The sequence below is a fragment of the Macrotis lagotis genome, chromosome X (genome assembly GCF_037893015.1).
Source record: "Macrotis lagotis isolate mMagLag1 chromosome X, bilby.v1.9.chrom.fasta, whole genome shotgun sequence".
Taxonomy (NCBI): domain Eukaryota; kingdom Metazoa; phylum Chordata; class Mammalia; order Peramelemorphia; family Peramelidae; genus Macrotis; species Macrotis lagotis.
Window position 1 is genome coordinate 275,759,158 of NC_133666.1, and position 17,264 is coordinate 275,776,421.

The window sequence follows — 17,264 nt, forward strand, 5'->3', positions numbered from 1 at the left end:
CTGGAAAAAGCTCCCACCTAACTGTCTTTATTATTAAAACCCTTTCTGCTCTAAATATATTGCTTTGTACTTAAACATGAGTAAAGAATGATCCCTGTTGAGATTCTTACTATTTGTACAGGTCACAAGATTGTCACTTAATACACATAAGCATAAAACAAAGAGAAACTCAAACATTTCTGCTAAGGATTTTTCTTGTTGTGTTTTTAGAGGAAAAATGGTCTTTTAGTATCTGTTCTTATCTCTACTCCAACCCCTCCCCCCATCCATTTTGTTTGGTTGAGGGGGCAAAAACAAAATATGCCAACTTGTCTAGAAGACAAATTGTCTCAGAACTTTCTCAGATGGAGAAACAGACAAGTCTAGGTTCTAGGCTATCCTCTAAACCCACTGTGGTTTCTACAGATCTATGTTCTTTTCAATCATGGTGCTCATTTCTGAGGTTGTTCTGATCTCTCAGTTGTGGCTTATGATGAGAGGAAGCATCTTCCTTCCCACAATGTCCATAGCACAACACTACCATGGACCTTCTAATGTGTGGAGTATGAGGTGAGAGAGTAGGGATACTCAGCACCAAAAGGATCAGAATAGAATGAAGATTTAAGAGAAAAAAAATTGGCTGAATTAAACATTTAGACAAGTCAGCATTCTCTGACTTTTTTCCATCATATTGAGTGGTAATTCTATTAAATACAGTGAGCATGAAAACATTTGCACATTTTCTACTGTTTAGAGAAGGAGCAAAGTTCATCACCACCTTGGCTACATGATGATGAATTATTCAGTCAAAGACCCCCCTAGAAATCTATCTAATAAATTGTAGAGAGGATGCAATAAGTGTCAGTAAAAGTGGTACTCATGAAGATAAAATTATAAAGAGCTTTGAAGAATTCTAAGATACAATAATATTTCTAGGTATTATGAGAGAGTTTCTAAGTTTTTTGTTGAATTACATGAATCCTATACTTCCAGTCCTAAAATTCTAAAAGTAATGATAGCTGTAAAAACTCCTTTGTAGAATGAAGGTGGGACAGCTTTAGGACAAAGTTCTTGTGGTGGAAGATGGAAATGAAATATAGCGAGAAAAGAAAAGAAAAGAATAGAATGAAGAAGAATAACTGGTCCATGTTCCTGTTCTGAGTATTTCTTGACCTTGGTGAAGCAGTGTTCCATTCCTTACTTTTTATTTTCCATAGAATAATAAATTTAAATATCAAAATACTACAATGTGAAGCACAAACCCAATGGCTATACAAAAAATCTAACAAAACATCCTGACCATCAGTATTCTAATGTAGCATTGGTGCTGTAGTTACAACCCTTTACCCCTTTCATGGTGGACATATGACAGTAGAGAGAATATGGGTAAATAGGTATTTATATGAGCAGAAAAAAGATAAACATTCCCTTATAAAAGAGAGGTATTTATAGCATTTAAGAAGAAGTTCAAGAGACAATTTCTGGATAATTATTAATTTTATTAATAATGCCAGCATTTTAATAAAAGGTCATCTGTAGCATTCCCCAATGTCAAAAACCCTCATGGCAGTGGACTTGAAGTACTTGAGGATGACAATCAACTCTGATTGGTTAATAATTAATGAGAGGATGAATATTATGAGAGAGTTATTCCCTTTATCCAGACCACTATTAGCCTTGGACAATCTATTCAAAGAAATTAGGGCAGCTCGGTGGTACAATGGATAGAACACCTGTCTTGTGATTAGAACCTGAGTTCAAATTTGGCCTCAGATTGATATTTACTAGCTTTGTAACCTTGGAAAATTTATTTAACCCTGATTGCCTCACATCCAGGGTCATCTCTAATCGTCCTGATTCATATCTAGCCCCTGAACCCAGAGGAGAAAGTGAGGCTTGTGGCTTAGCACAGTATCCCCTCATTCAAATCCAGTTCACCTCTCTGATGACATGGTCTTTGAGTATGAAGGACAAACAATATTCAAAGAATCTACATCTTCCACCCAAGTCTAAACTAAAAGGTGTTTTACCTTAAGAGTAGCAAAACTCAGAATGAAAAAAATTGTTAATTCTATCTTCCATCAGTCCTATCCTTGAGATATTACAAAAATAGGAGAGAAAAATAAAAACTTAGATCTCCTCAATTTTACTATTGGCTATTAATATGAAAGAGAAATATTAATTTCTCTCAGTAAACTCCTTAGCCTGTAGTTGAAGGTAAGGTGGGAAGGTTGCCAATGTGCTGGTCAAATGAGAACTTTGGAGGTCAAAGTGGAGAAGGGTTCCATGTGAACAGTGGTTAAACACGGGTTTGTCAGTCCTGAGAGAAAGGAAAGGGGATGGGCAACATCCTGTGTTGCCCTCTCAAACAGGAGTCAAGTTCAGATGCCTGAATCTGAAGTGGTGATGTCCAATGTGGTAATGCAACTGATCACAGAGAAGTCATGAGGAGCCCTGGGAAAATTCTCTTTTCTTTGTGAAAGGCAAGGCTACACTGGAACTATCACTCTGAGAGGGGAGACACCTTGGAAAGCATCATGGTTCCATTGGAGGAGGTGGGTGAGCTCAAGCTCTGGGGAGTGTACCAAGATAAATGGGATGTCATAGGTCTCTGATTGGCAGAGGTTTTGTTCTACTACTGAAAAGTTTGTATAGTTGTCCATAAACCACTAGACTTATGATTAACCCATTGAGAAACAGATCTGAATGTACCCTGTTGTCACCAAGTTTATTGCCAGGAAATCATATACTGGCACTTTGCCCAGTGTTGCTGGAGCACTATGTAGCCAAGGACTCTGGTAGTATCCAGACATCACCAAAGTTCTGTTTCCTATCAGTCAGGCTAAGAGGTGAAATCATGTTGGAAAAGACAAGTGAGAAGGATATCTTTGCATAACATTCCCCCCCCCCCATAATAAACATTTGTCATGTCATCATGCACATGATGACATGTCCCTCTTTGATTATGATGGACAAAATATATATCCATCCATCAATGCTCAGGAATGAGTATCAGAGAGGTGTTCTTGACTATGGTAGTACTATCTCAGTACTTTCCAAAGAAAACAAACAGAAATCAACTTCTTATCACCTGCTCATTAGAGTTGCCAGGTCCAGACTGACTTGAAGAGCAACTCTGCTAGAATAATAGTATTTTTGCTCTTTTCTTCTCTATTGTAGTGAACTGGAGTATTAAGTGATATTAATTTCTATTCTACAAACAATATTGACCCTATTATATTTAGTTGTGCATATGGCATTTCTTATTGTTAAGTTCCTCAAGAACAGGAAGCATATCTTACATGTCTTTGTACTCCCAAAGTAACTAAAGGAGAAAATTTTGCATATCCAGAATTTTGCATATCTGGTTCTTTAAATACAGATTCAAGAAATCTTTTTCATATGAAAAAATGGAAGTATTATTAGAGATTTGGTTTTTAGTGGTCTTCCTCACTCCTGTAATGAGAGGCAAAGTAGTAGAGAAGAAAGACAATCTGGTTTTGGAGTCAGAGGAACTGAGCTTAATCACCAACTTCTTTGCATGTGGAATAAGGGACTAGATTAGAAGTTAAAATGTATGGTCCCATAACTCATCTTCTGATGCATATCTATACCAAGATGGAGCCCCACCCACCTCCTTTACAAAATCTTCACAGATTTGAACTCATGATCAATATCTCACAATTTAGGACCTTATCTTTTTTCCTATTTAGTTCATGTGTAGATTTCTTATTAACTGCAAGACTGTATACTTCTTGTAGAGTGGACAAATCATTTGTGTTTCTTTTGTCTTCAATGATCTAACAATCTGTATCAGACATGAAAGAAATGAAAATGATTTAGAAATCAGAAGACTCAGGTTTAAATTCTTCCTTCAAAATTACAATAGGTAAAATGAACTCATATTCTTTCTATTTCACAGAGCTGTCATGAAGAGTTTTTAAATCTTAAAATGGAATATAAATGAAAGTCAATATTGTTATGAGAAGGTGCTTAATAAATACATATGAATTTATTGGTTAGCTACTTGGAAAAAAATCTAAAATAAATTTAGGATTTCAGAAAAATGTCATTTTGTGGTTCTTATTACATGGGCTGTGATACAGCTAAATTCATAGCCACTAAGCACAACCACCAACTAGAGAAAAAGTGGGACATCACATAGTTAGCTTCAAAAGGCTAGCATTGGATCAATTCCCTGATATAAACAATATGAAGGGATTGCATATTATAGAAAAACAAACAATTTTCAAATCTTGTAAATATATGAACCCGCCACAAACTGCATCCATATATTCTGTTATATCCCAGTACTATCCTTTCCCTAAGAAAATCTGATAAGGTTTAGTGATAGGTAACTATTTAAGCAACACTATTAGATTCCTGTTTGCTTGTTTGTTTGTTGTTAGGTTTTTGCAAGGCAAATGGAGTTAAGTGGCTTGCCCAAGGCCACACAGCTAGGTAATTATTAAGTGTCTGAGACCAGATTTGAACCCAGGTACTTCTGACTCCAAGGCCAGTGCTTTATCCACTGTGCCACCTAGCTGCCCTGATTCTTTTTTTTTTACTTTCCACCAACTATTTTTATTACTCATTTCAGAAATTTTCACAAGATGGCAAAAAAACAAAAAACAAAAAAGCCATCCAAAACTTTACAGTCTCTTCCATTGCAGTTTGTCCATTGTTCCCACTCTGTTCCAAACCCATTGGGTGCAAAGCCCATTGACCATGCATCTAAATGATAGATACAGGTTATGCAATTCTTTATTCTAATTGTAGTAGTTTATGCAAGTGCAGTCAAATACAAAGCCTCGGGACAAATTGTACATAAACTTTACAATATAGGAGTTGAATTTAAAAATAGGAAACAAAATATACACATCTGTAAAAATCAAGCACCTGAAACTTGGAACCCATGTGAAAGGGAATCTTAGCCTTTCAAGTGCTTTATTCTGTTACAGAACAGTCAAAATGAAGTTAGTTTAAATTATACACTCTGAGGTTATTATAACGAATGTAAAGGTTACACATACAGCAATAGATGTCCATGAGTTCATCTGGATTGCTTAGACAATCCAGCTAGATAGTCGAAAAGAAATCAGGCAAAACTGGAAAGTATTTCCTCTTGTGCAACTTTTCTTTTATCTTTTTTTAAAGCAATATTTACTGGTGGGCACACTGTACTCCAGGTCCTCGATGGCTACTTTCCTCATCCGAGCTGTCATTATAAGCTTCCTTCCTCTGACCATCAGTAGAGCCTTGAGTACTATCAAACTCCTGAAGAGCTACCTCTTCTATATCACCAATCACACTAGGATCTTCAGGTCTAGCTGGAAGAAGGCCTTCAAGTTCAGAAAATTTCTCTGGGCTAATCCAGTTGTTTTCAGGAAATTGTACATCAAACTTTATGTAAAGATCACCTTTTTCAAAGGGATTACGATACTGTGGCATTCCTTCTCCTCGAACTACACGGACACATCCTGGTTCAATTAATTTGCCAGATGGATATTTTACCACAATCTCCCGAGCATCTAGGTGCTTAAATGTGAACTGAAATCCGCATAGTGCTTCAACAAGTCCTATCTTGTAGGTCATAAGCAAATCGTTCCCATTTCTCTGGAATACCTCATGCATCTTCTCTTGTAGCAACAAAACAATGTCTCCTGGTTCCATTCCTGGAGCCTGGTCTGCTTCCCCAGTGAATGTGACTTTCTGTCCATGTTTCATGCCTTTATCTACATGGACTTCAAGAATCTTCACTTCTTTTGTCACCTTCTTTCCTTCACATTTTTTACAACGATCTTTCTCATTAATTATTTCTCCTTCTCCATTACAGTCCGAGCACATGGACAGCATCTGCTGTACCATCCCAGGAGCCAGCTGTCTTACTATAATTCGTACACCTTGACCCTGACACGTACTACATTTCTGAACAGCTTCCGTCTTGCCCCCTTGGCCATTGCATTCGGTACAAAGAACATTTTTGTTAAGTTGCAGTTTAATGGTCTTGCCATTATAAAGATCTTCTAAAGACACCTTGAGTGGATGCAACATGTCCTCACTTCTTTTATCATTTTGATTTCTACCTTGATTACCCATAAAACTGAACAATCCTCCACCGAAAATGTGAGAAAAAATATCATTCATGCCACTGACTCCACTACCACCTTCTCGAAGACCTTGCTCTCCAAATCGATCATATAACTCGCGTTTCTCAGGGTTCGATAAAACTTCATATGCAAAGCTTATTTCTTTGAATTTGTCCCCTGCGTCTGGATTCTTATCAGGGTGGTATTCCTTGGCCAGTTTTCTGTAAGCCTTCTTCAGTTCGGTCTCGCTGGCGCTTGGCTGGACCCCGAGGAGGTCGTAGAGCTTCTTATCGGCAACGTTCGCCATCTCGGGGCAGAGGGCGGAGGATGGCAGAAAGCGGCGGCCGAGGCGGGCCCTGGAGAGGCCGGAGCGGCTGCGGCTGCGGAGAAGGACACGGAGGAGGGAAGAAGAGCGACAACCATTCAATTCTTAGAGAAACTGCTCAGAGCAAGAAAACACTCCACTGAAATGTCCAGTGAAAAATCTACTCAGTAACTACAGGGGAGACACAAATTTGGTAACTGGGTGATATTTGGATTTATTTTAAACTTCTAAAAAGGAATTCAACAGAACAGGGATTTGTAACCTTACTGTGTGCATGAACCCCCTTGGCAGCTTGTTGGAACCTATGGATCCCTTCTCAGCATCACGTTTTTGAATTATTGGAGGAGGTGCTAAATTTTAGTCAGAGGTTAATGACAATAAAGATGTCACTTTTTTTCTCATCCAAATCTGTGGAAATACTAAAATCTGTCTATAGACATCATAACATATTTTAGCCATGCTTAAATAAGTTGTTTATCATTTGGACACACACTATGATGCTCCATGTTTATGGGTGTAAGATTTTGTTTGTGATGTTATAACTAACTCAGATGTCATAACTGAATTTGTGACATAAAAACTCTCATGGGATCATAAAAGCAGAGCTTAAAGGTACCAGGTACCTTACAGATCACTTAGTTTTAACATCCCTCCCCCATTCCTAACTTGCACTGGATTGTTAGGTGAGGTTCCCAGAGGGAAATGACAACCTTCACATCCTCTGATCTGGAGTTTCTAGTTCTGTCATTCTCAAAGTGTGATCATTTATTTTAGTCCCCAAAAATTAACCAGCCAGTTGACATTAATTAGCTTCTACAAAAAGTATACTGATTGAGAGTATATAGCAAGGACAGAACACTCTCCAAACCAGGCACTCTTTCCTTTGTCTATACAAATTCCCTAAGGAGAGCAGGCTCAGACTGAAAGCACAGATATGATAAGGAACATGTAGACAACAGGTGGAGCCAAAAAAGTTTCTCCTGAGTCCTGGCTCTGGGAATTTTTATGGAGTCCTTATCAAGTACCTGTTGGTCATAGGCCTGAGAGATGAACAAATCAATCTTGCACTGATTTCTCAGTTATTGATGCTAATTCTACTTGCTGGAAGAATTTGTGATGTCTATCTCATTAATTGCATAGGCATTCCTCTTTAGGAATACACATTCTCCTAAGATCAGGCAATAAACAAACAAACAAAAAATACATGTCATGGCTTGGAGTTGGGAGGAAAAGCCAGCTCAAACCTCTTTGGCAGTTCAAAGTAATGCTTCTTGCTCAGTTTTCCAGGTAAGTGAGAGATAATTTGCTTTTAACTTTTGTCTGCTCACTCAATTTCCAGCTCATCCTCTCCTAAAACATCATTCCTTTTTTTTGATTCTTCAGGTAAGTGGAATGATTTTGTCTCTCCATAGAATCAATCCTTCAGTTATATGTGATTGGATTAAAAGCTATGAAACAGCAACATATTCTCAGTCATTTTGATATTATGAGTACACTCTGGATAACCAGCTGTCAAACTTCACCCTTGCCATTTGACCAGCCCATCACCTCTTTTGCAATATAATATTTTTATAACATCTTTGATTTAATTATTCTTCAAAATTCTCGTTGATTCTATATTGTTGCCTGCTCACATCCAACATATAAGACTTTCCATTGTTCTCTTTCTGATATTAATTTTTAATTATTCCAAGACTGTTGTAATCTATATCTTATTGCCATACAGTAACATGGGTAAAAGATGGCACTTTGTTTCCTAAGGAACTTTAGGGCTATTAAAGAATTTGGCGTTTTGTACTATAAATATGCTATGTATATATATATATATATATATATATATATATATATATATATATATATATATAATTTACAAATGTAATTCATTTATTCATTTATTGGTAGCAATAGAAAAGTACATTAAATACCAGATTTTTAATTGATACTTTGTAAAGGATGCCCAATACTTAGATTGAAATAAGAAGGGAGGAAGAATAAAAATGAGGAATAAAAGGAAGGAAGACAGACTGGTGTCTTAAAAAAATTCTTCTATGAGTCAGAAGTTTTTAAAAAAATAAACAGCTAACTTATCTTCCTGTAAGGCATTTAGAGAGGATGTGAAAGTTTCCCTACAGAACGCTAATTTGGCATAGGATGTCCTGCAGGAGAAATATTGGAAATAGAAGAAATGTTTTAATATTTATGAATTTTGTTTCTTCAGGAAGTGGTCTGCCTGCTAGCAGATTTAATTACATTATCTCACGATGGACTCAAACTTATTAAAAACAAGTCAATGTGGAACTAAAAACATTAACATCTTTTAGCAATCCACACAGCTTTCTGTGCATAATGTATCCCAATAGTCACCTATTTATGTTCAGTGTCACTGAAACTGAGTATACCTGTACAGGATTATAAGGATGACCAACTATTTTGACTCTCTTCTCATCTCCAGTCTACACCACTTTCATTGTGTCACCTCTCCAACCAGTTCCATTACTAGAATCTATTAAAGATGAGGAAAAATACAAAAATTTGCAATTACAGGGATATCTGAATCCCTTTAGATATGCCAGGAGCAACAGATACAATGAAGGCAGTCCACTACTTCTGAATTCCTTAGAAGCACAAGTTGAGAATCTCATAAATAAATGCAGAATTATCATTTAGAATGTTCTTGTTTCTTTGTGATTGAAATACTGAACTTAGATCAGTAAATATTACTTTTCATGGGAAAAGGATATGATATAAGCAGTATTTAAAGTCATTTAAAGTTGAAAAAGAAAGTGATTAAGTATAGACAATAAACTCTTGTCCATGATCCTAGAGCAAAGCAAGATGCATCCCTTTTAAGTCTAACCCTGACTGGGTTGGGGTTTCTCTTCTCTACTTCCAATGGTGGGGGGACCCATTGTTTGCATTTGTCTTCCCCCCCCCCCCAGAGTTAAGTATAATTAACTAGTATCCTAGTGCTATTTAGCCATTTAGCCATTTTGCATAGATTAGTTTTTACAAGAGGATATTTATTTTGAAAGACAGCAAGGACAAACATTTTCCGCAACACTTAGGAGCAATTTATCCTAACTTGAAGATTGAGTCCAGTCTTATTTCAGTTTCAAGACATCAATGGTCCCTCCAACAGGGATCAGAAAATAATTCCAGAAGTTGTGTTCTTGTCATTACTGTTTAGAGTATTATGAAATCCAGTATTACTCCAGGACAATAGAACAGCCAGTGACTTGTTCTCCTGAGTTTTTGAAACTTATAACACTGGAATCTCCAATTCCTTCACCTAAAAAAAAAATTTTTAAAGGATAAATGGAGGGGCAAAAGGTCTAAGATCTATTTCCACAGGGAGTATAAGGTCTTTTCCCCTTCGGTATTATATCTTAACAATTGCTGGAAAACAGAATAAAAGATGTTATAAAATATATATTACAAAAAGAGGTGATGAGTGGTCAAGGAAAGCATCAAATCAAGAGAGAGCAAAGGATGGGGTGGCTAGGTGGTACAGTGGATAGAGCCCTGGCCCTGGAGTCAGGTGTATCTGAGTTCAAATCCGACCTCAGACACTTAATAATTATCTAGCTGTATGGCCTTGGGCAAGCCACTTAACCTAATTGCCTTGCAAAAACCTGAAAAAATAAGAGAGAGAGAGAGAGAGAGAGAGAGAGAGAGAGAGAGAGAGAGCAAAGGGCCAATGAACTCATCAGAAAACACATCAATCAAAAAGGCGTATCCAAATCACATAATTAACAGACCAGGATTAGTTACAGATTGTCCATGCATGCTCAAGTCTCTTCAAGGAACTGTCTCCCAGTTTCTTCATGTAGGCAACTCTCATCTGAAGCATCCTGTAAATGTGAGCATCATTATTACATAAGTGATAATGTTTTACAGCCAGATTTGTTCATATTTCCTATTTTGATCATTCTTTGACTTCTGAAAGCTGAAATCAATATAACATTCTGGAGAGAGTCATCAGACAGGAAATGTTGACTTAATATGTTTCAGAAACTTACTAGTTATGTTACCCTGGGCAAGTCATTTAAACTTTGTGAAAACTATTTTACCTCTGAATATATTTTCATTCCCAGCAATCAAATTCCAAAAAAAGATATACAAAAACTATGACATAAGAAATACTGAGGAACTTTAAAAAAATTCTATACACAACAAAGTATTTAAAATGGGTTAATTTTGACTTTGTGAACCTCCTCATTTGCTATGAAAAGCTTTTTACTTCACCTATCTATGGAGAGAGACCTTATTTCTATAGTTTCTGTGGAATATTTCTCAATTTTGATTTCTACTATTGACTGAAGAATTTGTTTCAGGTTGCAGAAGAGAGTGATAAAATCCAACAATCAACAGTTTCCTTGGGGGCATAAAAGCCAGCTGCCATTTTTGTCCCTTCTGAATTTCTTTCTTTTCACTGTCTAGTTTCTTCCTTACCCCTATAATCATCTCTAATCTCTCCTTCTGTCTGGGGAGGAATTTTTGAACTTTCTTAACAATGAAGCAGCTAAGTTTGAAATGGACTGTTCAGTACATCAGTTCCGACTTTTTCAGTAAATGCTCAGCAGAGAATTAGACCCCACAAAAATGATTCTAAAATTACTGGCAAGCTATAAGACTTGAAAAATTATGGATTTTTTTCTTTTTGGTTTCTCAATTAAAAATTCTGCCAAAAATGTACCCATCACTATTCCAGTTGAGATGGCACCCCATTCTTCATTGCTTACTCTATGATTTTGGGCACAGATTAATGGGAAACACTGGATAATTTGTCAGGCAACTCTTCTCATTTTTATGTTATGATTAATTGCAAGAAGGAAACAAAATTCCAACATTTGCTACTTAAAATAACCCCAAATATCAAGAGAGGACTTTAGGAATCAAACAATTGAAAAAGCCTACCATATAAGTGACTAATAAACTCTTATTGACTTGAGTTGAAGGATTGCTCAGAATTTCTTGATTACCGAGAAAAGAATACCTAGGAAGACTTCAAATAACTATGTGTCAGACACTTTGCTAAGGGTTGGTGACACTTTGCTAAGGGTTGGTGATGCAAATTAAGATATTTCAAGAACCTCATATTCTAATGTTGAAAACTCTTAAAGAATGTATTCCTGCTTCAAAAGTGATTCGATTAAACAAGAATTGTTTTTCAATATGTAATTATGTACAGAACCACAGAATTTGAGACCTGAAAGATTGATTATTTAGTCTAAACCATACAAGGAATTCCCAATGTAAACTACTTAACAAGTTGTCATCTACCTTCTACTTTGAAGGTTTTCACAGGGGGTAACCCACCACTATTTCAGGGAATTTTACACTTTGAGAGAATCTAATTATGAGGTTTTGTTGGTTCCCCCCTCCCTACCTCAAGTTTAACATGGTCAGTTTGCAATTAATACCCACTACTCCAGGTTATGTCCACTGGGTCCAATAGGGAGATACTTATCTTTCATGTGATAGACCTTTACATACTTGAAGTTAGCTAAAATGTCTATCTTGAGCATTCTTTTCTCTTAAGTTAAATATTCCCACTCCTTCAAACAAACCTCATATGACATGAACTCAAGACCATTTTGCTATCATAAAAGGTTGGTTTTATTTGTTCTTTATCTCTCTAATTACCTATAGGTCCTTTCCCTTTTTGATTTCTGTGGAATATAAAACTGAAAGGGGTATCAATGAGTCAAAAGGAATGTTCATTTTAAAAACAAAATTTTGAGCAAGATTCTGAATTGCTTTCCAGAATGGCAGGAACAATTGATAACTCCATATTGATATAATTACTTTCCCATGGGCCCTTTAGCATTTATCATTTGTCAATTTTTTTTCCTTTTTTTGGTCAGCATAGTCAAAGTAATACACTGAGTAGGGACTATCTTTTGTCTCTCTGTTTTTGGAGTTTAGCAAAGTGCTTGGGATATAATAGGCATTTAATAAGTGTTATTAGTTGACTGATAAGTAGAACTTGAGTTTTTTAAATTGCATTTTTCTATTATTAATGATTTAGGACATTTTGTCATTTATTTTTATGATTTTTCCTGATATGGACCCTAAATCAGATTCTCTATAATCTCTCTCCATTGGTCCTAGTACATTCCTCTTAGGGTTGGGTACAATAGGTTTTCTCATCTTTGTAATGTCTCTCTGTTTTAATGCAGAAATCAATAAAGGTATTAGTTAATTGTTTCAGTATAGATTTTGAGGTATTATCATTCCCCTTTGTTTTTTTTTTTCCTCTTATTCATATTGATGAATTGGGATAGAGAAAGTCACTAATCTCAACTGTGCCTCTACTGTAGTAAAGCAATACTTCTCTTACCTAAGCAATAAGCTATTTTGGTTTCAACAATTCTCTCTTCTCTTCAAGCCTCTCCCAATATCACTTTCTTTACTCTCTCAGATCAGGACCTTATTTCACAGTTCACTAGAAAAAAAATGAAGACATTTACTATGAATTCTCTCATCTACTCTTCTCATTTTTTCATATTTAGGTAATAATATCCATCTTTATCCAGGCCCAGATGAAGAGGCAGTCCTTTAATCTTATCTTGCAGATTGTACTGATCACAATAACCCTGCCCATTGCTCCGACTTTCACTCTTTCTAATCTACTAACCTAGTCTCAAGATCCAAGAAAGAGAGAAATGGGAAGAAATAAAAAAAGAAAACCTTCAGTATATATACTGTCATATAATTAGCTATAATCCAATTTTTCTTCTCTTCTCAGTTAGATTTTATGAAAAGCAATGTACAGATAGTTTTCCTATTTCTTCTTCTCTCATTCTCTTCCACAGTGTTACCTGGCTTCTAATTTCACCATTCAACTGAAACTACTGACTCCAAAGTTATAAGTATTCTGCTAAATCTAATTCCATTCCTAACCTATCTATAACATTTGTTTTTCAGAGATGGAGAAGTCTTATTCACATACAATAAGGAAATTCTAAAGCAAAAGTAATCATATAATGATACCAAGTAGTTGAGTGCTTAGTGTGCACTTGCCTGGCCTTCACAAGGGTTTCTTGTTAGCTATTTGGTATTTTGTTAGCTATTTGGTATTTTATCTTCATGGAACCTGATTGGAATCAAGTGGGGCATTTTATTTTCTATAGTCTCTTTCTTCCCCTCTCCACTGCTCTTTCCTTGGTCCTTTAAACTACTTGCCACTGAACTGCTGGAAAAAGCATCTGACAGCCTCTGATTTGGTGCCTAGAAAGAGGGAAGAGATGCTACCTCCCTTTCAAAAGATGTCAAAAGGAAAGAAGATGCAAACAGTAGATGGAGCCTTGACAAATATTGGCTTGTGTTAGGAGTCTATGCTGTTATAGGGATGGGCCCTCTTGGAAGAAGGTCAACTTCACCAACACTCAGAAGCTCAGAAATTCATACTTAAACTTCCAGACTAGTTCCTCCAGGCAATATTAATCATTTTGATCATCATCTCCTACTGGTTAGTCTCTGAGGTTTTTTGTTTATTTTGTTTTTACAAGGCAATGGGGTTAAGTGACTTGCCCAAGGTCACACCACTAAGTAAATATTAAGTGTCTGAGACTGGATTTGAACACAGGTCCTCCTGACTCCAGGGCCAGTGCTCTATCCATTAGTCCCCTACTGTCTTGAGTTTTTATGGCACTCCTTACTTTTGGTTCTCCTCCTACTCATCTGACTACTCTGCAGATTCTCTTATTGATCTTTTTCCATATCAAACTAATTATAGGCATCTCACAAGGCTATGTCCTGAGCTGTCTTTTCTTTTCCCTCTATCTTCTCTTACTTGGAAATCTCATCAGTTCTTAAAAGTTTAGAAGATGATCATGTTTATCAGTGACTTCCAGAAATATATAACTAATCCTAGGTTCTCCTTTGAGAGAGTTGCCAATGATTCCAATATTGTCAACATACTGGACAATTCAAACTAGATATCCTAAGCATCTTCATCTCACGATGTCTGAAATAAAGAGTCATAAATTTCTCCTCCAATCCTAAATCTCTTATCATTATCAACTGTATCATCAGGATTCAAAACCTCAGCATCATCCTTGACTCTTTCCTCCCTCCTTACATATCCAGTCAATTGCCAAATATTTTTATTCATTCATTATTTATGTACCATTACTACCATTTACATAGCACCAGATCTAATTAGGCCCTTAACATTTTGCATAGACTAGTACAATATTTATCTAATTAGAATCCTAATCTTATCTCTTCTTATTGCAATCTCTACTTAACTCAATTGGAAAATGATAACCATGTCATTCTCCTACTTTCCAGTCAATAAACTACAGTGGTTCCTACTTCCATGATCATTTATAAACTCCTCTGCTTATTACCTTCTGGACCAAATGCAAAATCTTCTGATTGGCTTATTTAACTACCTTTTCAGTTTTTTTTAATCACCTTATTCCCATTGCCCTAATTCCCAAGAGTTGTCTAATTTAGTGACACTTGCTTGCTTACTCTTCCATTCATAAGATACTCTGTTTTCCAAATCTGACCAATTTTACTTGCTGTTTCCCTTGTTTGGAACTCTCTCCTTCCTCAAATGGGCTTCTTATGCTCAATATTTTTTTTTCAACAGAAGTCTCATCTTCTGCAAGAAGCCTTTCTAGATCCCCCTTACTGTTAATACTTTCCCTCTATTATCTTCAATTTCCCCCTTATTTGTACATTACTGTTTGCATATTGTCACCACTCCTAAGCTCCTTGAAAGCAGGATTGTTTTTGCCTCTCTTTGTATATCTAGCACATAGCAGGGTGTCTGACACATAATATTCAGTTAATAAGTTCGAATTATCTGATTGACTTTCTCTTTTAGACATTTAAAAGTCTTAACAATATGGTCCCTTCCTATCTTTATAATCTTGTTACACCTCAGTACTTCTTTCTATGAACTCTCCAGTAAAGCCATACTGGTCTATTTGCTAATAATGCTCCATCTCCCATGTCTTTAAATTGTCATTTGTTCTTCCCCACATCTAGAATGCCTTCCATTCTTCCTTCTGACTCCTTGAATTCTTGGATTCCTTCAAGAATCACTTCAAAAGGAAAATGTTCGATGTTGGAGAGGATGTGGGAAAATTGAGACATGAATACACTATTGGTAGAATTGTGAACTGATCCAGCCATTCTGGAGAGCAATGGAACTATGTACAAAGAGCAATCAAACTGTGCAGCATTCCTTTTGATTCAGAAATACCACTACTGGGTCTGTATCCTAAAGAAATCATAATAAATGGAAAAAGAACCACATGCACAAAAATATTTGAAGCAGTTTTTTTTGTTGTTGTTGTTCTGACAAAGATTAGTCATTGAAGAAATATCCATCATTTGGGAAGTGAATGAACAAGTTGTAGTATATGAATGTAATAGAATACAATAGTACTATAAGAAATGGTCATCAGGCAGATTTAAGAAAAACCTGGAAAGATTTATAAGAACTGATGCAAAATGCAAAATAAAATTAACATAATCAGAGAACATTGGTATGCAATAATAGTGACATCATGTCATGATCAACTGTGATTAACTTAGCTCATCTTGGCAATATAGTCATTAAAGACAATTCCAAAAGACTCATGGTGAAAAGTTCTATTGCCTTCCAAAGGAAGAACTGATGTAGTCTGAATGCAGTTTGAAGCAAAATCTTTTCATTTTCTTATTTTTTTTAGGTTTCTTTTTTTCCCTTTTGTAAGAGGGATTTGGTTTGCAAGCTTGTTTTTTCTTTTACAACATGACTAATAATGGAATTAGGTTTTACATGATTGCACAAATATAATTACTGCCTTGGGGGAATAGTAAGGATGAAAGGAGAAAATTTGGAACTCAACATCTTATAAAAATGATTGCTGATAATTTTCATGCAATAAAAAAACTATTAAAATGAACTCACTACAAAATGTCATCTTTTGGGGGAGGACTTTTAACTTAGCTTGGCTTAGTTCCTTAGTTATTAGTGTCTTTCCTTCTAGGAATAATATATCTACTTTGTATGTACATTTTTTTGACTAGAGTTTAATTTTTTACTTTTAATATTTCCCCCAAATTATATGTAGAAACAATTCTTAACTTTTTTTAAAATTTTGAGTTCCAAAATCTATTTATCCCTTCCGTCAACCCTCCCTTAGATGGTAAGCAATCTGGTATAGATTCTATATGTAAAATCATATAGCACATTTCCATGTTAGTAATTTTATGAAAGAAAAACTCAAAAGAAAAAGAAAGGAAGGAAGAAGGAAAGAAAAAAGAAGAGAAAGGGAGGGAAAAAAGAGAATACTATGGCTTATACTCAGATGTCATCAGTTCTTTATCTGAAGGTGGTTAGCATTTTTCAACATGAATCTTTGGGAATTGTTTGGATCATTAAGGATAGCTAAGGGACGGATAGGTGGTGCAGTGGATAGAGCACCGGCCCTGGAGTCAGAAGTACCTGAGTTCAAATCTGGACTCAGACACTTAATAATTACCTAGCTGTGTGGCCTTGGGCAAGTCACTTAACACCATTGCCTTGCAAAAACCTTTAAAAAAAAGAATTCAAAGTTGTTCATCATACAATATTGCTGTTTCCAGTGTACTCCTGGTTCTCCTGATTCTACTTGCTCCATTCTGAATCAATTCATGTAAGTCTGTCCAGATTTTTCTGAAATTGTTCTGTTCATCATTTTTATAGCACAATAATATTCCATTATAATCATATGCTGCAACTTCCTCAGTTGTTTCCCAATTTATGGCCAATGCTGCCCAATTTCTTTTACAATACAAACATTGTGCTGAAACCTAAACAAGGAAGAACAAAAACTGAGAAAGAAAACTATAATTTCCCTTTTGAATACTGATGCATAAATTTA

At 35.8% G+C, this 17,264-nt stretch overlaps 1 pseudogene; it reads right to left on the minus strand.

Moving 5' to 3' along the window:
- Positions 1-4,897: 4,897 nt before the first annotated feature.
- On the minus strand, positions 4,898-6,879 carry LOC141500282 (dnaJ homolog subfamily A member 2 pseudogene; annotated as a pseudogene).
- Between the last annotated feature and the right edge of the window lie 10,385 nt (positions 6,880-17,264).